This window comes from Miscanthus floridulus, chromosome 14 (assembly GCF_019320115.1).
Source record: "Miscanthus floridulus cultivar M001 chromosome 14, ASM1932011v1, whole genome shotgun sequence".
Lineage (NCBI taxonomy): Eukaryota > Viridiplantae > Streptophyta > Magnoliopsida > Poales > Poaceae > Miscanthus > Miscanthus floridulus.
In genome coordinates this window covers 33406828-33429563 of record NC_089593.1, presented here as the reverse complement: position 1 = coordinate 33429563, position 22736 = coordinate 33406828, and the positions used below count along the sequence as shown (strand labels likewise).

The window sequence follows — 22736 nt, the reverse complement described above, 5'->3', positions numbered from 1 at the left end:
GAATCAAAGAAATCTTGTGATTACCGGCGATGAGGAAGAAGAGAGGCCGGCGATGAAGCAAGAACACTGAGGTCGAAGTGGCTCGGGCTCAGGGAGAAAGAAGGGGTATATAGGAGGGGACCTTTAGTCCTAGTTGGAGACACCAACCGGGACTAAAGGTCCCTTTCTAGTCCCGAACGGAGCCTCCAGCCGGGAGTAGACTTTTACTCCCGGTTGGAGGGACCAACCGAGAGTAAAAGTTAACCTTTAGTCCCGGTTGGTAGCTCCAACCGAGACTAAAGGTCCCCTGCAGCAAAAGCCTGCAGCAGTAGCCGTTGGGCAGGGTCCTTTAGTCCCAGTTGGAGCTACCAACCGGGACTAAAGCCAAATTTCGAAGTGGATCAAAAGTTGTTTCTCTACTAGTGTATGTTGCATTCATGATTTTGCATAGTGCTTCTGTATGGAAAATGAGTATAAATGTTTTCGAGTGCGTCTAGGGTTCTATCCAAATCAAATCCTCCACAATATCATCTCATGTGTTTGAAGCCCTAAAATCCTAGTTGGACTTTCGACACCCTTGAAAACCTAATCGAGTCTCACTATCTTTAAAACCTTAATCTACTCTCTTTTCAGTGACTTTTCTCCTTTTTATATATCCAATGATAAAAGCTAAACTTGTATTTGAATCATCCTTCAAATCTTTATGGCCTTGGTACCACCTTTTTTAAACCCTAATCCTATCTCCCAAAACCCTAACCGTTCTTCGAAACTTCATCGGCACAAAATCGTAGCTCAGAATACACAAAATATCGATCATTTGAACCCTAACCTAGTTTCGATCGAAGTTCTAAAATCCTAATCAAATCTTTTCTATAGATCCTATCTAACCCTAGCATGACCCTTCCTCTATCCTTTCTCGTCCTCCGGAGATGAATTGTTTTCAATGCAATGTCAATTCCTTAAAAAACCTAATTTTTTGGAAACACTATTTTTTTGCCTCCGGGAATAGCGGGCCGAGCCCAACACCTCCCTTCCATCTTCTCTCCCCTTGGGCCAAATCTATAGCCTTAGCCCATTAGTAAACCAGCCCCGCATCTCTCTCTCTTGCCAGTGGATTAAGTATATGGGCCTCCCATCATTTTGGCCCAATCCCATGCTAACCCCTTCTCTCTTTTCTCTCCCTGTGGCCGCCCCTTTCCTCCTACCCTCGACAACCAGCGCCACCCCCTCCTCCTTTTTCGCGTACATATAGAACAGAAGAGGCGACCTCCCTCTGTTCTTCATCCTCCCCATGGCCGCCCCCTCCTCTTCCCTAGTTCCCTCTCCCTTCCCTCCACCAAAACGGAGCGCCGACGACGCATGGATTCGATCCGCAACTGCATTCTACGCTCGAGCACACCATGGAGGAGATCACCACCACCCTCGCTGCTGTACATGGTGTGGTGGTTGCTGCTGCCACCATGGAGGACGCCCCGACCAGCAGCAGCGCGAGCAGGACGCCCCGCCGTACCACGTCGTCGCTGCCTGCCGTTGACCGCTTCTCCTCTCACCACCAAACCCTAACCCTAGGTGAGAACGTTCCATTATCTTCCTCATCTTGTTTTCATGTTCCTCGCTGGTGTGCCATGGATGACGTTTGGGTGATCGCCAGTGCTGTTTTGCCCCGATACATGTTGCTGTCCTCACGACCAGTTTTGCTGCTGCCGATGGAACGGCGAACCCTATGACCAGAGTCTAGTTATATGCCTGCACACGCCTAAGATGGTTTGGCCATAGGAGATGAGATGCAAGAGATATCTTCATCTCCATGCTGGCCATGCCTGCTGTCCCTGCTGTCCTCGCAGCTTGCAGCTCTGAATGGCTTTCACGTTTCCCGTTAATCCATCAATCCAATCCTCGAACCCTTCAACTGTGATATGACTCATATACTTGCACTTGTCTCTGCAAGTTGGCTAGGTTATAGGTGCCACGATGGCCGAGATATCGAGGCCATAGTAACTGCTACTCCTGCTGTCCAAAAATCAGCGATGCAACCCGTTTTGCATTTTCGTTCCCCGATGAACAGATGCTCTAGACATCATGCCTTTTTGCCATAACATACTTGATATAGTCCATAAGAATCCTCCAAAAGGGATCCTTATGCTGTGCAGCGAAGACCACCATTTCCGATGGTCGAAGTGCCTGCTGTCCACTGACGTGAGTTCAAAGTGCTCGCTGTCCGTTGACGTGCGTGTCCTTAACATAGTCACAAGAATTCTCGGTCGACCGTGTCGAGGGATGGGGTCGAGGAACGTTGGTCGACAATTGAAAAAAATGTGGTATAAGGGGGTATTACCTCTGTAGAACAAGAACCAAACACAGTTCCGGTCCTAGATTTTTAAGGCCCCTCGTCGCAACGGCTCCTCTTAACCATGTATAAAATCTTATAATATATAGACGTTAATTTTACTTACAAAACGAAAGCAAATTCAATAACATATTTTTAATTTAACATATCTGATAATTATCGAGGAACAATCACTACCGGAAACATCAAATTTGCCGAGTGTATTCCCTCGGGCACTCGACGAATAAGTTCTTTGCCGAGTGCTGAACTAAAAACACTCGGCAAAAAAAAAACACTCGGCAAAGAGAAGGTTTGCCGAGTGTCAAAAAAACACTCGGTAAAGAGGAGGTTTGCCGAGTGTCAAAAAAACACTCGGCAAAGAGTGAGTTTGCCGAGTGCTTTCTTTTATGCACTCGGCAAAGAAATAAAATCTTTTTTTTCTAGAAAAAAATGAGAAGAAAAAAAATAAAAAAAACTTTGCCGAGTGCCTAGATCCAGCACACTCGGCAAAGCAAAAAAATCTACTTAATTCTGGATCCGCCCGCAGCATCTCTCCTCCCGCGCCCTCTGTCTCCCCCGCGCCCTCTCTTTTCTCTCTCTCCTCCTCCCTCCCCAGAGCGCCCGCGCCCTCTCTCTCCTCCTCTCCTCCTCCATCCCTAGAGCGCCTACGCCCTCTCTCTCCTCCTCCCTCCCCAGATCCATCCCGGCGGATCCGGCCCCCTCCCTCTCCCAGCACGGCGGCGCCCTGCCCTCGCCCTCTCCCAGCGCGGTGGCGCCCTCCCCCTTCCTCTCTCGGCATGGCGGACCTCCCCCTGCCTCTCCCTGCGCGGCGGCGCTCCTCCACCAGATCCGGCCCCAGCGCTGGCGGATCCGACGACGGTGGCGCAAGGGGAGGCCAGATTCGGCCTCGGTGCGGGTGGACGGATCTAGCGCACGGCCCTCCTCTCCCGACGCGGCGGCGCCCTCCCCCCTCCCTCTTCTGACGCGGCGGCGCCCTGCCCCCTCCCTCTCCCGGAGCGGCGGCGCCCTACCCCTCCCTTTCCCGGCGGTGGTGCCCTCCCCCCTTCCTATCTTGGCATGGCGGCGCTCCCCCTGCCTCTCCCTTTCCCGGTGGCGGAACTACCGGCGGCGCTCCTCCACTGCCTCCACCAGATCTGGCCCCGGCGCGAGCGGACGGATTTGGTGACGGTGGCGCACGGGGAGGCTGGATCCGGCCTCTGCGTGGTGGCGGCCTGGGCGTGGTGGCGCGGCGTGGTGGTGGTGCAGCGTGGTGGCGGCGTGGCGTGGTGGGGCCTGGGCTTGTTTTTTTTTCTAAAAAAATATTTGCCGAGTGTTTTTTGGAAACTCGGCAAGTGCCTGACAAAAAAACTCGGCAAAGTTAGTTTGCCGATAAATTTTTGCAGTGTGCCCTTTGTCGAGTGTTACACTCGGCGAAGGGTTTGCCGAGTGTTTTAGTTTATTTGCCGTGTGCCATAGGCACACGGCAAAGCTCCCGTTCCCCATAGTGAATGTAGATTAATCAATATATTTGTAGATGTATGATAATTATCGAGGAACAATATAGATTAAAAAAGCAATACATTCGTTTTCTTTTCTCACCAATGACAAATGTTTCTTAGGTAACATTCTAAAATTCTAACACCTAAATTAGAAGAAAAATATAACTATATAGGTACAAAGTACTAGAAGTCTGAAATACTATATAAATAATTAATTTAGATTAAAAATAAAAAGGAAAAAATACATTGGGCCTAAACAACTGATCGGTGATCGCATTCGTAAGAAGCCAAGAATCAAGATGCCATCGTCGTGAAGCCCTGCCTGGTCGCCGTCCTCGTGCACCGTGTCTGTGTCTCCGGTAGTCTAGCTCTCCGTGGAGGCGTGGCTCGTCGTCTCCGCGTGTGTAAGGCGCACGTTGCGAACTCACGATCAGAGTGTGCTATGTGCAGCGTGACTCCTCGTCTCCTCTCTACCCGAGAGCCGTGGAGAAAGCAAACTAGGAAAGAAATGCCAATGTTGTCTTTTTGGGCCATCTTGCCAGTTTTGTGTCTCTCTTCTCATTAGTTTGCTAATGCCTAATAGACTATAGGACCTCGGGGTTTATATACATGGGCTTGGACCCCTTCTCCGCTTGGGCCCTCGACCGTCGCACCTCATGCCCTACCCCTAGGGCCATTTGGTACTTGAATCCGAAGGTTATGGTTCATGGGTCGTGACCCTAGTGGTTTTGAGTCGATGACCCTGGTACGAGAAATCTAGAGTCGAGGGTCGCAAACCCAACAGTCCTAGGTCGATGAACCTAGTACGAAGCCTAGAGACGAGGGTTGTGAACCCAGGGCGCCTACACTACTAGAAACCTCAAATTTGTCGAGTGTTTTTATGTTTGCCGAGTATATTTACTCGGGCACTCGGCAAATAAATTTTTTACCGAGTGCTATCTTAAAAACACTCGGCAAAAAAAAACACTCGGCAAATAGGGGAGTTTGCCGAGTGTCAAATAAAAAACACTCGACAAATGGGGGGTTTACCGAGTGTCAAAAAAAAACACTCGGCAAAAAGGAAGGTTTGTCGAGTGTACAAAAACAACACTCGGCAAAGCAAAAAATGTAGAAAATAAAAATCCCACCCGCCCCTCCCCTCCCTCATGCACACACACCCTCCTCCCGCACCCACCCCTCCCCTCCCCAGCCCCCCGCACCCTCCCCGCCCTCCCTCCTCTCCTCCCGCCAGAGGCCGCCCCCTCCCCTCTCTCCCCTTCTTCTTCCCCGCCGGCGGCCGGCCCCTCCCCTCCCTCCCCTTCTTCTTCCCCGCCGGCGGCCGACCCCTCCCCTCCCTCCCCTTCTTCCTCGCCGGATCCGGCCCCTCCCCTCCCCTCCTCCCTTCTTCCCCACCGGATCCGGCCCCTCCCCTCCCCTCATCCCTTCTTCCCCGCCGGATCCGGCCCCTCCCTTCTTCCCCGCCAGATCCCGCCCCTCCCTTCTTCCTCGGCTCCCCCTCCCCTCCCTTCTTCCCTGGCGTAGCCCCTCCCCTCCCGCTTCCCGGCGCCGCCTCCCCATCGGCGAGATCCGGCGGCGGTGCTGGTGGTGCGGGCGTGGTGTCGGCGTCCCTCCTCCAGATCCGGCCATCGGCGCCTCCCTCCTCCACACAGAAGGGCACCATGTTGGCCTCGGCGTGGTTGCCGCCAGCGGGCGAGGAGAGGCAGGACGTGATGCTCGTCCGTCAGGTACCGCCGCCGCCCTACGTCGAGCTTCCCATGTCTGCTGAGTCAGTACTGAAATTTATACATGTTTTTTTGGGTAGATCCATGCAATGTGTTTTTGGACTGTTGTTAGCGTTAGATCTGTTATTTTTTGGCACCTACTCAGTACTGAAATTCTGATTGGATGGTTCTGGAGTACTATTTGTCAACTCTTGAGCTGGCAGATTGATGATGAAACAATTACCCTAAGCGCTTTATTCCACTGATACCAGTGATGGAAAGCTATGCTACAATAGCTTTTGTGGTTTTCAATCTGAAACTGCAGATCAAGAGTTTAGTTTATTTTTTATTTTTTTTAAATTTTGTGCTATTTTTTTCTTCCAGTTATGTCAAGATGGAAAACTTGACTAGAAGATGGCATTTAGATCATTTGTTTAGTTTCCTTTTGGTTTAACTAATGGGAGAAGTGATGAGATTATATCCACACGAGATATCTGCATTCTTTATGATGACAACATCATGCATCACCATCTGATCTCTCATTGCTTTAATCTATTGCTTTTACTAGAAAATATTGGCCCCCTAGTTTAATATTGTACTCTAGCTTTTATGGTTGGTAGTTGGCAACTGCACATCAAGCATCATTACAATCTTTTAAAAATGTTGTACTGCTATTTGTTGCTCTGATATTTTGATCATGTCTGTGGTTGAGGTTTATTAGAGTTGTATAAGATAAATTTTAATGGGAGAAGTGATGATATCATAACATAGGAGATATCTGCATTCATTGTGATGATCACATCATGCACTACCATCTAATCTCTCTTTAACATTTCATTTTTACTATAAACTTTTGCTAGTTTTATAGTATCTTGTAAGTCAGCAGTAGTTCTCTAAAGTCTAAATAGTTATTTGTTGGTTGTTGTATTTTTTTATGTGCAATGTGATGCAAATTCCCATTTCCTGAATCACTGTGATTATTGCAACAAAAATCACCATCTTTCGGCTGAGATTGCACCGCAAATTTAGTTTTTATTGCATTCAGAGTATGTATTCTAGTGTAATTTGTTGTAGTCAATGCCATTTGGTATCTGACTTGCAGTCATTCTTTGTGATTGTGTGTCTCGAAACATGGCAGAATACAAGGGGAACGGATCTTGCGACACTAGTTGCTTATTTATGAGTTTCCAATTACTATATGCCCGTTTACATGTTCTGATTGTTCTAATGATCATGACCGAAAAAACTGATAATTGTTTTTTCTTAGCTAGTTAGCCAGCCAGGTGTAATTTGTTTTTTGAATATAGTTTTTTGTTTTTTCTTAGCTAGCTAGCCAGCTAGTGTAATTTGTTTTCTGAATACAGTCTTACTATTATTATTGGAGTTCACTTGATTGGCCTTTCTGCTAGTGGCATCTTGACTGAAAACTGATGTGATTTTTTTTAGTAGTTATAGGTAGTCTCTGGATTATTATATTTCACTTGATTGATCAAAGTTTTATTTAACTGATGGATGATTTCTGTTACATTTCAAATTGTATGGTATTGGAATGCATATCTGACATGATTGCATTTGTATGCAGATGCCAAGCGTCTCATCGGCAGGAGGTTCTCTGATGCCTCTGTCCAGAGCGATATCAAGCTGTGGCCCTTCAAGGTCATTTCTGGGCCTGGGAGAAGCCAATGATTGTTGTCTAGCACAAGGGTGAGGAGAAGCAGTTTGCAGCTGAAGAGATCTCCTCTATGGTTCTCATCAAGATGCGTGAGATCGCTGAAGCTTACCTTGGCAGCACGATCAAGAATGCTGTTGTGACAGTCCCTGCCTACTTCAACGACTCACAGAGGCAGGCCACAAAGGATGCTAGGGTGATTGCTGGCCTCAATGTGCTGCGTATCATCAACGAGCCAACTGCTGCTGCTATTGCCTATGGTCTTGACAAGAAGGCTACCAGTGTTGGCGAGAAGAACGTCCTCATCTTTGACCTTGGAGGTGGTACCTTCGATGTCTCCCTCCTCACAATTGAGGAAGGTATCTTTGAGGTCAAGGCCACAGCTGGTGACACCCATCTGGGTGGTGAGGACTTTGACAACAGGATGGTCAACCACTTCGTCCAGGAGTTCAAGAGGAAGAACAAGACGGATATCACTGGCAACCCGAGGGCTCTCAGGAGGCCGAGGACTGCTTGTGAGAGGGCGAAGAGGACTGAAATATGTTGAGAAAAAAATATTTTTTTTCTTTGAAAAATAGGTTTGCCGAGTGTAATTCCCAAAAACACTCGGCAAACAATAATGGAATGCTGAGAAAAAAATTATTTTTTTAGAAAATAGGTTTGTCGAGTGTAATTCCCAAAAACACTCACCAAACAATAATTCTTTGTCGAGTGTATTTAAAAAAAAAACTCAGTAAACCACTTTTTTTTGTCGAGTGTCAAATTTGACATTCGGCAAACTATTTACCGAGTGCGCGATAAAAAATACTCGACAAATAGCTGTTTGCCGGCACTGTAGATGCCGTGTACTGTTTGCCGAGTGTTACACTCGGCAAAGCCTTTGCTGATTGCCGAATGTTTTTTAGTCTTTGCCGAGTGTCTGTGGCACACGGCAAAGTCATGGTTTCCAGTAGTGCTAGGTCGATGGCCCTGAATTGAGGAGTCGGCATAGGTACGTGATTTGGAGTAAGTTGGGTCGCTTTGATTTATGTATATAGTACATAAATACAACATTTATACATTGATGAGCAAGCAAGGCGCATGAATATATGTATATATGACTTATGGAATAACTGAATCACCAGAAAACATGTCCAATGCAAACTGAAGTTCGTAATTAAAATCACTCATTACATGATCCAATCCAACAAAGCAAAAGGAGAAATCTGCAAATAGTTTATGACTCTGACTCTCTGACTCGAGATCTCACACTCTCACCACTAACTTTATTTATTAAATGAAAGAAAGACGACTAACAATCGACGGCAGCGGGCAGCCATGCTTGTTCTCCTGAGCGTTTCTGAAGTCCTGACTCCTGTAGTCCACTACTCCACACCAGCCATCCTACACTCCTGCAAACAATAGTCATAGATTCAGTATTTCAGTATAATGTTTGTGTGAAAGCATAGACTACAGAGTACAGACTATAAAGTTTAAAATTTTAATTATAGGACAGTGGCATACCAATCAATTATTCTTGTTTTTGGCGATCTTCTTCGATGATGAGCCGGTCTCGTTAATTAGAGGATCAATGACCACATCCTTCTCCAAATCTTTCCAGCACAATTGCCTGAGCTTCAATCTTGATTCCTCGATGCATCATTTGGATCTGCGTCCCATTTGCTGTTAGGGCCTGCTTTGTAGCTCTCTGAAAACCTCGACTGAAGATGAATGTTGCAGTGGACATAAACCAATTTACATGAAGTTTTTGAATTTAGCATGTTTCTCTTCACATCCCATACGTATGAATATGTACTCCAACTTCTTTCAGCAGAGGAGCTATTGATTGGCTGAGGTAGAACCTTGAAAGCAACTTCTGCTAAATTTGGAGTCTCGGAGCCATAGTTAGATCGAGCACCGATCAATCGGTGTCATTGTGGTTGCATCAGTTTGAACAGCCGGTAATGCATACATTCCTTTCTTCATGTGAAATGCAATAAATTCTTCTTGCAGTATCTTTGGTTCAGCATCACCATCTGCTATTTTATGAAAAGCTTCTACCACCCCTCTCATGACCTCCTTGTCTTGATTTGGAGCTTTTCTGGGAATGCCTCCAGGAGCAGGTGTTTTCAGATACTCAGTATCATAGATCTTTGGGCGTAGTGCAAAAGCTAGGCAATGGAGTGGGATGTTCATTTTACTCCACTGGTTAATGATTATCTCATTAACCTTAGGAAAATCTTCCTTGTGAGGATAATCTTCGTTGGTCATGACATCTGTTATCTCTCCAAACATACTGTCCATTCTTTCATATACTTCACCCATCTTGGGACCTTCTCAATCACTGTGCTTAATCTTTCATACATACATGTTTATACTAAGACCTAAATTGAGGTAGTAGGTTCTACTTTAAGATTAGTTTTGGTCATTATATTCTTGTGGTTTCGTCATCCGTCCCCATGGTGGATGCTCTAGTAAGAGGACTCCTGATAAAAACGGAAGTTCCTGGCCACCGCTAGATGTGGTGTCTATGTTAGAAGTTACCTTCGTTTGCCTCGTATCCTTCGGTTGCCTCGTATCCTTCGGTTGAGGGGTAGGCGGCAGGTGGTGACAGCCCTGTCCGTCCTTTTCGTAATCATCGACGTTCGGATACGACGTAGAGCCGTAGGTCGGTATCGTCTGGCAGACCAAGCGTACATCGGTGCCTGAAGTAAGTTTATAGTGACCAAAGTTATCTTATCTTAGGATCGCTACCCTTAGATATTCATGTATTTGTATGACCTTCTCATCTTAGCATAGCTATATAAGATAAGCCTCATGTTTAGGTATATTCTTTTATTCTTTATTCTTTCTTTTATCTTTATCCTTGAGTTTGGCTTGAGTGTGTGTCACACTATCCAATATGTATCTTGGATTACCCCTATTTTGGACTTTGGTCTACTATGCAGTCATGTTATCTTGTCCATATCCGTATTAGAAACTTTTACACCATGCATTCCTTTGGAAAAATATAAATGAACGATACCCGAATACTTCCGGGTGAAATGCTACAATGATATATCCGTGTGCTTGCGGAATATTTCTGCATGTGTTCAGAAATATTGTCACGGCGTTTTTGGTGCCATTTCTAGGAAACACCAATCCTAGTGATTGCGCTAAGAAATGCCAACAAAAAGTCTATAGTGGCAAAGCTATCTTAACTTAGGTTGTCTATCCTTAGAAAACCTCACTACCCGAGCTATATTTGTTCTTGTTATCTTGGGCGAACTAGCTAAGAGACTTTACACATATGTTCCTTTAGGAAAATACGATACCATAAATACTTCTGGGTGAAGTGCTAGGACGGTATATCCGTGCGCTTGTGGATTCTTTCGCTTACACTAAGAAATACCAACAAATATTTCTGGCTCTGTTGCCGGGGAACGGTTGTCGTAATTATCTCTGAACCTAGTTCGCTTGTGTATCCTTTTATTTTTACATTTCTTTTCTTTTTATTCTTTTCCAATGGAGCACAAATCAATTCAACAACTTTCTGCTCCCAAGGGCGAGTTCGTAGAGCTACCACAATCCTCGAAACCAATCACAGCTTCTAGCTATGAACTCCGCCCTAGCTTTATAGCCATGGTTTTGGGAACAAACCTTCTCATTGAAAGCTCTAGTTTGGTTTTGGTGAATTGATGAAACCCTAAGTGCTAACCTAGTTTATCAAGTGATCATGAGATAGGTAGCACATTCCAAGTGGTGAAGCAAATGAAGATCATGACATGATGATGGCGGTGCCATGGTGGTAGGAGCTAAAAGCATCTAGGCCCCTAGTTGGGTTTCGATGATTAATGACAATACAAGATTACTATGACTAACGTGTGTTTTGCAGAGGCAATTAAGTTAGGTCATGGTAATGGAGATCAATTGGGCAATCAAGGTGGTCATGCCCCTACGATGGAAATCGTTTCAGTTTTCAAAGGATGGATGACAAGGTTAAGGATGACTAGTTCTAAGTGTTGATTGGAGTTGGAGAGACACTTAGAGTAGTTTAGGACTTTGTTTTTCCTTTGGCCATACTATTAAGGGGGGTATGGATGGGTAGCTTGACCTAGATGAGTCTAGTGAGTTAGGTGTGGTGCACACTTGTTAAAACTAGCACTAGGTAGCTCCACAATAGCCCTATGATCCTATGGAGCAAACTTCATTCACATATGATCGAGAGTTGGAAGTGAATGGAGGGTCAAATGCTGACTGGACGCTGGCTCCGGTTGGACCGGACGCTGGTTGCAGGGTCCGGTCAGTTCATTTGGCCAAGGAGATTGCGTCTGGCGTGACCGGACGCTGAGGTCCAGCATCCGATCGACTCCAGTAAGGTTCCAGAAGAGAAAATCTATGACCGGACGCGTCCGGTTAGTACTGACCGGACCCTAGGGGTTCAGCGTTCAGTCGAGTACAGTAAGGTTCCAGTGAGGGTTAAATGCGACCGGACGCGTCCGGTCAACACTTAAACACTGGTGTGCGGGTTGAACTGACCGGAGCATCCTGTCAACTTGACCGGAGCGTCCGGTCACCCCGTAGAGGCACATAACGGTTCGTTTTTCAGCCGGTGTTATAAATAGAACCTCCACTCGTGTGTGGGGGTACTTTTGCTCATTCCAACAACTGAGAAACACGTTTGTGAGTGCCAAGAAGAGCAAGGTCCTAGTGAGGTGATTGAGATTTAAGAATCCAAGATAGTAGCCTCATTAGTGAATCAAGAGTAGCAAAGTGTGCATCCACCGTTCTCATTAGGCTTCGCGTGGTCAAGTGAGAGTTCATGCTTGTTACTCTTGGTGATCGCCATCACCTAGACGGCTTGGTGGTGATTGGGAGCTTGGTGATCACCCGGTGGAGCTTGTGGGTGACCCAACTCAAGTTGTGAGCGGTTGTGGGTGATTCACCGCAACGGAGTGTCGAAGAATCAACCCGTAGAGAGCACTTGATCCTTGCGCGGATCAAGGGGGAGCTACACCCTTGCGCGGCTACTCCAACAAGGACTAGTGGGGAGTGGCGACTCTCTGATACCTCAGCAAAACATCGCCGCGTACCTCTCTCTCTATTTACTTTGAGCATTTACTTTGAGCAATTCAATACTTGTTTTTACATTCATAGAATTACCATGCTAGAGTAAGTTTGGAACATAGGTGGCAAGTCCTTTGTGCGTTAGATTAATAGAAACACTTTTCTAGGCACAAGGGGTTAATTGGGCTAACCGTAGAATTTAATTATTGCAAGAAAATTTAGAATTAGCCCAATTCACCCCCCCCTCTTGGGCATCTTGATCCTTTCAATTGGTATCAGAGCCTCGTGCTCATGCTTTTTAAGCTTAATCGCTTAGAGCAAGATGTCTCACGGGGATGGACCTCCTCCGAGGGAGATGACTTTCCATATTGGAAAATCCGCATGGAGGCGTACTTAGAAGCTCTAGACATTGGTATACTTAGAGCCGCCTCACAAGGCTTCCCAAAACCTCGGGATGCTACACACTTACAAGGCGATGAGGTTAATTATGAAAAGTGGAATGCAAAGGCTCGAAACACCATCTTTAGAGGCCTTTGCAAAGATATGTTCAACCGCGTAAGGAACAACAAAGACGCCCATGCACTATGGTCGGACGTTTGTGCGCTCCATGAGGGAACCAAGAGTGAGCGTAAGGAACGCTATCATCTTATAATTAAAAAGCTAAATTCATTTGAGATGCTTCCCAAAGAATGTGCTAATGAGATGTATTCATGTTTGAATGTCCTTGTAGAGGAAGTCAATGGGCTTGGACTTACTCAAATGTCACCATCCAATGTTGTGAGAAAGATCTTGAGTGTCCTCCCCATTGACAAATATGGGCATATTGTGACCGTGCTACACCAAGGTGATCTTTCCACCGCTACACCGACACAAATCTTGGGAAAGATCAATGCTCATGAGATGTACATGCACATCACGCCACAAGATGGCTCATCCTCTACCAAGAAGAAAGAGAATGACTTAGCATTCAAAGCTAGCCAAGAGAAGGGCAAAGCAAGACTTGAGTATGAGAGCTCAAGTGACGAAGAAGATGATGATGAAAATCTTGCTCTCATGGTGAGAAAAGCCACCAAGATGCTAAAGAAGCTAAACAAGAGTGGCATCAAGTTTGACGGCAAGAAGAAGAAGTTCTTCACAAGCTCTAGAAGGAAGCTAATGTCCGAAATGGATTGCTTCAATTGTGGTGAACTTGGTCATCTAGCACACCAATGTACAAAGCCCAAGAAAGACAAGTTCAAGAACAAGATCAAGGGCAAGAAAGATGACTCAAGCAATGAAGAAGAAGAAGAGAAGAAGAAGAAGAAGCCATACAAGAAGAGAGATGGCAAAAAGAGGGACTTCCACAAGAAGAAGAAGAGTGGAAAGGCCTACATCGTCAGTGATTGGCTCATGGACATTGATTCATCTAGTGGATCATCCGATGATGATAGTGAAAATGAGAAGGTGATTGCCATTGCTATTGATCTTTCATCTTCACCACCACCATCGCCATCATCCTCTACTCACCTATGCCTTATGGCCAAGGGTGAATGCAAGGTAACTAATAATGATGATAGTAGTGATGATGAGTAAGCTAGTGATGATGATAGCGATAGCGATGATGATGATTCACCTTCATATGATGATCTTGTCAAAATACTAAGACAATACACTAAGATCATTAGAAAGAGTAGAGCTAAATATGAAAAGCTTGATGCTAAAAATGATTCACTTTTAGCAAAATGCGATACATTGGAAAAGGCTAATGTTGAGCTTAAAGAAACAAATGATGCTATATCATCCAAACTCAAGGAGCTCAAATCTTCTAAGAAAGAGCTTAAAGATAAACATGATAAACTTGAGTGGGTGCACAATGAGCTCATCACTAGCCACAACAAGCTAAAAGATGAATATACAACTCTAAAGATCAATTATGATACTCTTGTTATTGCTCAAGAATTTTTACCAAATGAGCCACATGATGCTACTAACCATGTTGTTAAGATTGATATAGCTACATCATGTGATGATTTAATTGATGAGAGCATTGAGCAAGGATCCAGTGGCAAAGGCAAGAAAGTGGTTGAGTGCAATGACTATGATGAATATGTCAAGCTCAAGAATGAAAATGAAAAGCTCATGAAAGATCTTGAAGAGATGAAAAGCCACAACACCATTGTGCTAGAAACTCTTGATCATGATGAAGAGTTGATCCTTGAGAATGAGAAGCTCAAAGAAGAGAACAAGAAACTCAAGGAAGAGAAGAACAATGATGTTCTCCAGGAAGAGAACAAGAAGCTCAAGATGGAGAAAGAGCATCTCAAGATGGGATTGAGCAAGTTTGCAAGAGGCAAGCATCTCCAAAGTGAGCTACTCATGAACACCGTCATGAAGATTGATAGAAGTGGCATTGGATATGTGGCGAGTGTAGAGAAGAAGAAGGCTCAAGTTCAACAACAACAATCAAAGCCAAAGCCAAAGCCAAAGAGATGTTTTGAGTGTGGACAAGAAGGCTACTTTGCTCATGAGTGCCAAACTCCACCGCCACAACCCTTGCCCAAGCATGCTAGACCCTTTGCTTTCAATGCTCACTACATGCTTAGAAAGGATTATAGTGGAAAGATGAAAGTCATGTTCTTAGGACCCCCTAACAAGAATAGGCCTAAGAAGATTTGGGTGGCTAAGTCACTTGTTGAGAAGGTGAAGGGCCCTCAACAAGCTTGGGTTCCTAAAGCTTGAATCTCTTGTGTGTAGGTGAACTACAAGACCGGTGGAAGTCATTGGGTTATTGATAGTGGTTGCACTCAACATATGACCGGTGATCCTCGTATGTTCACTTCACTAGATGAAGAGGTAGATGGACAAGAGAGAATAACATTTGGAGATAACTCAAAGGGCAAGGTTAAAGGATTGGGCAAAGTAGCAATATCAAATGATCATTCCATCTCTAATGTGCTTTATGTTGCTTCATTGAGCTTCAACTTGCTATCTGTTGGACAATTGTGTGATCTTGGCTTCCAATGCTCGTTCACCGAGAAGGAGGTTGTTGTATCCAAGGTAGATGATAATCAAGTGATATTCAATGGATTTAGATACAACAACTTATATCTAGTGGACTTCACCTCCGAAGATGCAAATTTGAAGACTTACCTATTCACCAAAACAACACTTGGGTGGCTATGGCATAGACGACTTGCTCATGTTGGGATGAGCTCACTCAAGAAGCTTATGAAGAATGATTTGGTGAGAGGGTTGAAGGATGTGAAGTTTGAAAAGGACAAGCTTTGTAGTGCATGTCAAGCCGACAAGCAAGTTGCAAATACCCATCCAACAAAAGCTTTCATGTCAACCACAAGAGTGCTAGAACTCCTACACATGGATTTATTTGGACCAACAACATATAAGAGTTTGGGAGGAAACCTTTATTGTCTTGTGATTGTTGATGACTATTCAAGGTATACTTGGGTATTCTTCCTTCATGACAAATCCAAAGTTGCATCTTGCTTCAAGAAGTTTGCCAAGAGAGCACAAAATGAATTTGAAGTGAAGATCAAGAAGATTAGAAGTGATAATGGAAAAGAGTTTGACAACACAAACATTGAAGTCTATTGTGATGAAGTTGGAATCAAACATGAAGTCTCCGCAACTTATACTCCTCAACAAAATGGTGTAGTTGAGAGGAAGAACCAGACATTGATCACTCTTGCAAGGACAATGCTAGATGAATACAACACCCCCGAAGCTCTATGGGCGGAAGCAATCAACACCGCATGCTATGCATCCAACCGCCTATTCCTTCAAAAGTTCCTTGGCAAGACACCTTATGAGTTGCTCAATGAGAAGAAGCCGGACGTCTCCTTCTTTAGGGTGTTTGGTTGCAAATGCTACATCTACAAAAAGAGGCAACACCTAGGGAAGTTCCAAAGACATTGTGATATTGGTTTTCTTGTTGGTTACTCATCAAAGTCCAAAGCATATAGAGTATTTAATCATGCCACCGGCTTAGTTGAAGAAACATATGATGTGGAATTTGATGAATCTAACGGCTCCCATGGAGCACATGAGAATCTTGATGATGTAGGTGATGAACCATTAAGGGAGGCTATGAAGAATATTCTGGTGGGAGACATCAAGCCTAAAGATGATGAAGATGATGTACAAGTCATTGATCAACCTTCTTCATCAAGTGTGCTACAAGATGGTGAAAAAGATGGGAGAGTAGAAAATAAAGATACTCATGTCTCCCATGAGCAAATGGTGGTACAAGCACAAGATGTTAATGCTCCACAACCTCCTCCTCAAGTGGTCAATAGAAGAAATACACCTCTCCTACAAGATCATCCACAAGATCTCATCATAGGGAGTCCATCAAAGGGTGTAATGACTCAATCTAAAAAACTTGCTTCATTTATTGCTCATCACTCTTTTGTCTCTTGCTATGAGCCTACCAAGATAGAAGAAGCTCTTAAAGATCCGGATTGGATCAATGCCATGCATGAAGAGTTGAACAACTTCACTCACAATGAAGTTTGGACTCTTGAAGAGCGACCAAAAGGTGCAAGAGTCATTGGAACAAAGTGGGTGTTCCGCAACAAGCAAGATGATCAAGGTGTTGTTGTGAGGAACAAGGCAAGACTAGTTACAAAGGGGTTCTCCCAAGTTGAAGGTTTGGATTTTGGAGAGACCTTTGCACCGGTTGCAAGATTAGAAGCCATCCGTATCCTACTTGCATATGCATCACATCATGAAATGAAACTATATCAAATGGATGTGAAAAGTGCATTTTTAAATGGCTTTATTAATGAACTAGTCTATGTTGATCAACCTCCTAGGTTTGAAGACCCTAGATATCCTAATCATGTTTATAGGTTGTCCAAGGCACTATATGGGCTTAAGCAAGCCCCAAGAGCTTGGTATGAGCGTCTTTAGGACTTCCTCATTGAGAAGGGCTTCACCATTGGAAAGGTCAACACCACACTATTCACCAAGAAGCTTGATGGGCATATCTTCATTTGTCAAGTATATGTTGATGATATCATCTTCGGATCATCAAATGAAGACTCATGGAAAGAATTTGGTGAATTGATGTCAAAGGAGTTCGAGATGTCAATGATTGGTGAGCTTCCATTCTTTCTTGGTTTTCAAGTCAAGCAAATGAAAGAAGGCATCTTCATCTCTCAAGAGAAATACACAAAAGATCTTCTCAAGAGATTTAAGATGGATGAATGTAAGCCAATCAAGACACCAATGCCTACCAATGGACATCTCGACCTAGATGAGGGAGGTAACCTGGTTGATCAAACTCTCTACCATTCCATGATTGGTAGCTTGTTATATTTAACCGCATCTAGGCCCGACATCATGTTTAGTGTGTGTATGTGTGCTAGATTTCAAGCTAACCCTAAGGAAACACATTTAATTGCCGTAAAAAGAATCCTTAGGTATCTTAAGCACACACCAAGCATTGGCCTATGGTATCCTAAAGGAGCTATATTTGAATTAGTTGGCTATTCCGATTCGGATTATGCCGGTTGCAAAGTTGATAGAAAAAGCACATCTGGAGGGTGCCATTTGCTTGGTAGATCACTTGTGTCTTGGTCCTCCAAGAAACAAAATAGTGTGGCCTTGTCCATCGCCGAAGCGGAATACATTGCCACGGGTGCTTGTTGTGCACAAATACTTTACATGAAACAAACTTTGCTAGACTATGGTGTAGTTCTAGATAAAGTACCTCTTTTGTGCGACAATGAAAGTGCGGTCAAACTTGCAAATAATCTGGTTCAACACTCTCGCACTAAGCACATAGATATCCGCCATCACTTTCTAAGAGATCATATTGCTAAAAATGATATATCACTAGAAGGTGTAAGAACCAAAGATCAATTAGCAGATATCTTCACTAAACCGCTAGATGAAGCTACATTTTGTAGATTGCGGAATGAACTCAATGTGCTTGATTTTAGCAACTTCATTAAAAATTGAGCTTGTGTTGTCCCTTGCATTGCATTGTAATATACAACATGTTTAACGCTTTTTAATGCATATAGGGCTTGTCTAACATGGTTAAGATAACCACCAAAAAGCGTGTGAAGAAGCTTAACCTTGGATCAAACTTGACAAGCAACTAGATTTACTTACAAGTATTGCATATGCATGAATGTTATTTTGTCATTTTTGTTCCATTTGCCCTCTTATTGCCTATTTTCTTAAAAACAATTATAGCCTAAGGCAAAATATTTTGAAAAATATGAGAGTTTGAGAGAGGTCACTCACATCAGTCCCAATTGGTGTTTATTTGAGTCTTATTCAAGTTGGGACTTGATTGGGAACAGGCAGCATGGAGGAACATTGAAGATTTGTTGGAAAAGGGTGACCAGATGCTGCACCAGACTCTGATGTCCAGTGTCCGGTCAGTTCACTGGAGGTGAACTTGCTACGAAGGAGTGACCGGACGCTGAAATAGTGTTTTCCCAGCGCCCGGTCAGGAGGAGCTTCAGCGTCCGGTCAATCATGAAGACATCAAGGCTAGGTGACCGGACTCTAGCTGCGTCATGTCGGTGTCCACCGGACATGTCCGGTCGCGATTCTAGATGTATTGGACCTCTTTGGAATCGACCGGACGCTCGGTGGTAGCGTTCGGTCGCTACCACCGGAGCGTCCGGTTAGTAGATTTTGTGCGGCATCAGGTTTCTTATCTCCGTTTCCTTTTCTGACTTTGGGGGGCCACCCTATTTAATCTAATTGCCGGCGTTTTGACCTAATTCATCCTTGCCCGCGCCGACATCAACGCCGCAAGCCCCAAATCGCCGCCGCGCTACATCCAGCCACTGGATTCGCCGCCGCACCTCAGCGCCTTCATCCGTAGCCACACAGCCACCATGTCCCAGTCATTCGCTCCTGCACCTAGCTCCTCGCTGCGCCACCGAAGCTCCCCATGCCACCGCAAGCTCTGCATCAACACCGCCGGTCAAGCCGAGCTCGCCGAGATCCAGTCCAGTGCCGTCGTGCTTCCACGCGGTCGAGCTCATCCTCTGCGCCAGCACTACTGTTCCAGTGCTGGGCCTTTGATTCTCAGCTCTACCTAACCCTAGATTCGGTGGTTCCCCGCGAGTCACTTCTCTTCTTTTTCGAATCACCGGTTCATCAGCGAGTCGGTGCCGTTGAGATCGTGTGGCAGTTGTCAGTCAACTTGGAGCCAAGCTCATGAGTACGGATCGAGGCCAAGCCTTGAAAGTATCAGTGGATAGTTGATCTTGTTAGCGGTAGTGGTTCTAGTTAGATTAGATGGCTCGCACCAAGAATGTTGGTGGTGGTCTAGGAGATGATGATCGGAGGCCTCCGCCTCGCCTGCCTACAGATCCTAAAGGCAAGGCGACGAAGAAGGTTGCATCAAAGAAGCGCAAGTACCCTGATGTAGAGATAGCCAGAGCAGCTGCAGTTGCTGAGGCAGCAGAGTATGCCAAGAGAGGAGGTGCACACAGTGGAGTTGTCATTGCAGATCAGCTGCTTTCACCTGACGTAAGGGCTAGAATCGAGCTAGTTGAGCGCCTTCATGGTGGTGCACCTAGGACTATCACAATTGTAGGAAAGCGTCATGCTATTGATGAGAGTTAGCCATATGGGGAGTCTCAGCAGGTGCCCTAGCAGACTCAGGAGCCTTAGCCAGCTCAGGAGACATAGGAGGGACAACCGTCACAGCAGTCTCAGGAGGGTGAGAAGGTCTAGCAGGCTGAGGAGACAGAGCTGGCACCCCAGCCACAGCTATGCCGCTCTGGTCGTACCCGTGTTCCAGTCTCACCGATGCCACCGACACAGCGCAGGGGTTCTCGTCCACCGCCTCGACCACAGGGTCCGCCTCCAGTGACCCATCTTGACCTAAGGGCCGCCACGGCCAAGCAGGTGCAGCAGCTGAAGTTCATGGACTTTGAGGTGTGGTTTCCGCCTAGGAGGGATGAGAGACCATCAGAGGGATTCTATACACCCCTGCAGGAGGACTTCTATAATGCATATCTAAATAGTGGAGTAGTTTTCAGATCTCAGCGGGTATGCAGCATTGAGGGTATAGTCATAGCAGCTGGAGAGCACATTCGCCCCTACCTTGCATATCTACCAGGGTTGACAGATTTGATTGGACGGACAGGATTATATGTTCCATCTTGGGTTCATCAGTTCTATGCTTCTCTCTATATTGACCCGCACCATAGATATATTCATTTTGCATTCAGAGGTAGAGACTACCGACTGACGAGTTAGAGGGTCAGGGAGATACTGAGGCTACAGGAGCAGCCCGTCAGGTTACATGAGGTCTGTTATGGACAGACAGAGCCTCCCAGGTGTCCTCATGGTGGCAATGTGCCCCCTACGGACTTGGTTCGCCACCGCTTGAAGGATCCTTTTGGCGAGGGCTCACGCAGGAACCCCAGTGACCTTACTCTGACTGCTCGAGTACTAGAGGCTATTATGAGGAGGACACTGCTTCCTAGGATGGGATACAGAGAGGGCTTGACTCGTATCCAGCTATGGCTCCTCAACGCCCTAATACAGCAGATAGTGTTTGATATTTGGGATCTTCTTCTGTCTGAGATGGAGGACATGATAGCTGAGGGCTTCAAGGATCGCATGCAGCTACCCTATGCTCATTATCCTCAAGGCAGTGATAGTTAGGTCACCAGAGATGGTTGCAGAGTACAGAGGTGCCACCACCGGGTTTCTTGCTTATAACATGGCACAGAGGATCAGGCATAGCACGCCATAGGCACCCAGTCAGCCTCGCCGTTGTCCAGATATACCAGAGTCTGTAGCTCAGCAGGACGAGATTATCAGAGACATAGCAGCTACTGAGGAGGAGTAGCTTGAGGCTTAGCAGGAGAGGAGCGAGTCTAGTGACAGTTCGGATGATGACTACCTGCCTATTCCTTAGATGCCTCCACGCAGACATGATGCAGAGACCGGCAGTTCCAGCTTAGCTCCACCTGCCCTGTAGATAGATCCTGCTTTGCTAGCTATACTAGAGCGGATGAGACAGGACCAGGCTAGATAGGCTTAGGAGACTGCTGCTACATTTGCACAGTTCCAGACTCATCAGGACAAGTTTCAGAGGCAGCAGCAGGCCATCCAGCAGCAGCAGCAGGCCATCCAGCAGCATTAACAGGCCATGCATCAGTAGCAGTTACTCATGCAGCAGCAGCTTCTTGGTTTCATGCAGCATGTAGTGACAGCCATTGGGGCTCCACCACCATAGCCTTCGCCCCAGCTTGGTCAGCATGGTATCACTTCGATGACTCCAGCGATATAGCCTAGTGGGCTTCAAAGTCAGGGACAGCCACCAGAGCCGTTTGCTTCACCAACAGTACAGGTGTCCCAGTGGTTATCCTCGCCAGTGGTAGCCCCGCAGTTCACACCTTATCAGACGGGCTTCACACCGGGTTAGACGTCCTCGCTATTTGAGCCAGACACTTTAGTCTCCAGGAGTCTTGGAGCATCCTTTAGTGAGTTGACAGGGCAGCCTACACCGCCACATTTGTATGCCCTAGATCCTTCTATAGTAGCTCCCATTGCCGTGACTACACAGAGGCTTCCTTCCTTAGTTGCATCTTCAGATCCTACGACAGACATACCAGCAGCATCACAGGCTGCACCTGCCCTACCTCAGACCCAGACCGCTTCAGCGATGCTTCCAGCCATAGAGGGCTAGTCAGTATAGAGCTCAGGGTCAGATGATGATGGTGCCTAGTTCTAGCTTGCTCCTCGTACCTCAGTGCCCGGCTCATCCGCTGCAGCCCTGCCAACTGACCCTTAGGTTTTGGTGTTTGACGCCAAAGGGGGAGAGGGTTCGAGTATGTAGACTCAGGGGGAGCGACTTTTAGGGGGAGCCTAGTTAGCTATTAGTCTATTATATACATTTGGAGTTTTATTTGTGTGATACACTATTACTTTTATGCATTCGTGTGTTTACTTTCATGCATACTATTATATCTATGTGATAGTGATATCTACGTGATTATGATATATGACATGTGTGCTCTCTACTTTGAATTTCTTTATATGTCATATCACTCGTGTTATGCTCATTTGCTTTTGCTTCCGCGCTTTACTCCGATGCAAATGAGCTTCACCACTTGTATTCATGCTTATTTCATATCTTTTGAGTACATCATGTTGGCTTGGGTCATATAAGCTTGCCTAACTATTTTGTTCTTATTGACAAAAGCTTATATGAACCAAGCATGTCAAAAACCTCACTCTTTCACATACTTGAGGTGGTATTGTCATCAATCACCAAAAAGGGGGAGATTGAAAGCATCTAGGCCCCTAGTTGGGTTTTGGTGATTAATGACAATACAAGATTACTATGACTAACGTGTGTTTTGCAGAGACAATTAAGTTAGGTCATGGTAATGGAGATCAATTGGGCAATCAAGCTGGTCATGCCCCTATGATGGAAATCATTTCGGTTTTCAAAGGATGGACGCCAAGGTTAAGGATGACTAGTTCTAAGTGTCGATTGGAGTTGGAGAGACACTTAGAGTAGTTTCGGACTTTGTTTTTCCTTTGGCCGT

At 45.6% G+C, this 22736-nt stretch overlaps 3 non-coding genes and 2 pseudogenes across 3 annotated transcripts; all 5 read left to right on the top strand.

Moving 5' to 3' along the window:
- Positions 1 to 5723: 5723 nt before the first annotated feature.
- On the top strand, positions 5724 to 5825 carry LOC136506313 (small nucleolar RNA Z194). The gene has a single exon (XR_010771527.1). It is a non-coding gene; the product is annotated as a small nucleolar RNA Z194 (small nucleolar RNA).
- A 138-nt stretch (positions 5826 to 5963) lies between these two features.
- Positions 5964 to 6045, top strand: LOC136506271 (small nucleolar RNA Z195/SNORD33/SNORD32 family; annotated as a pseudogene).
- A 203-nt stretch (positions 6046 to 6248) lies between these two features.
- Positions 6249 to 6329, top strand: LOC136506277 (small nucleolar RNA Z195/SNORD33/SNORD32 family; annotated as a pseudogene).
- A 112-nt stretch (positions 6330 to 6441) lies between these two features.
- Positions 6442 to 6521, top strand: LOC136506285 (small nucleolar RNA Z196/R39/R59 family). Its single transcript, XR_010771500.1, has one exon. It is a non-coding gene; the product is annotated as a small nucleolar RNA Z196/R39/R59 family (small nucleolar RNA).
- Positions 6522 to 6579: 58 nt separating this feature from the next.
- Positions 6580 to 6718, top strand: LOC136506329 (small nucleolar RNA F1/F2/snoR5a). The gene has a single exon (XR_010771539.1). It is a non-coding gene; the product is annotated as a small nucleolar RNA F1/F2/snoR5a (small nucleolar RNA).
- The last annotated feature ends 16018 nt before the right edge of the window (positions 6719 to 22736 follow it).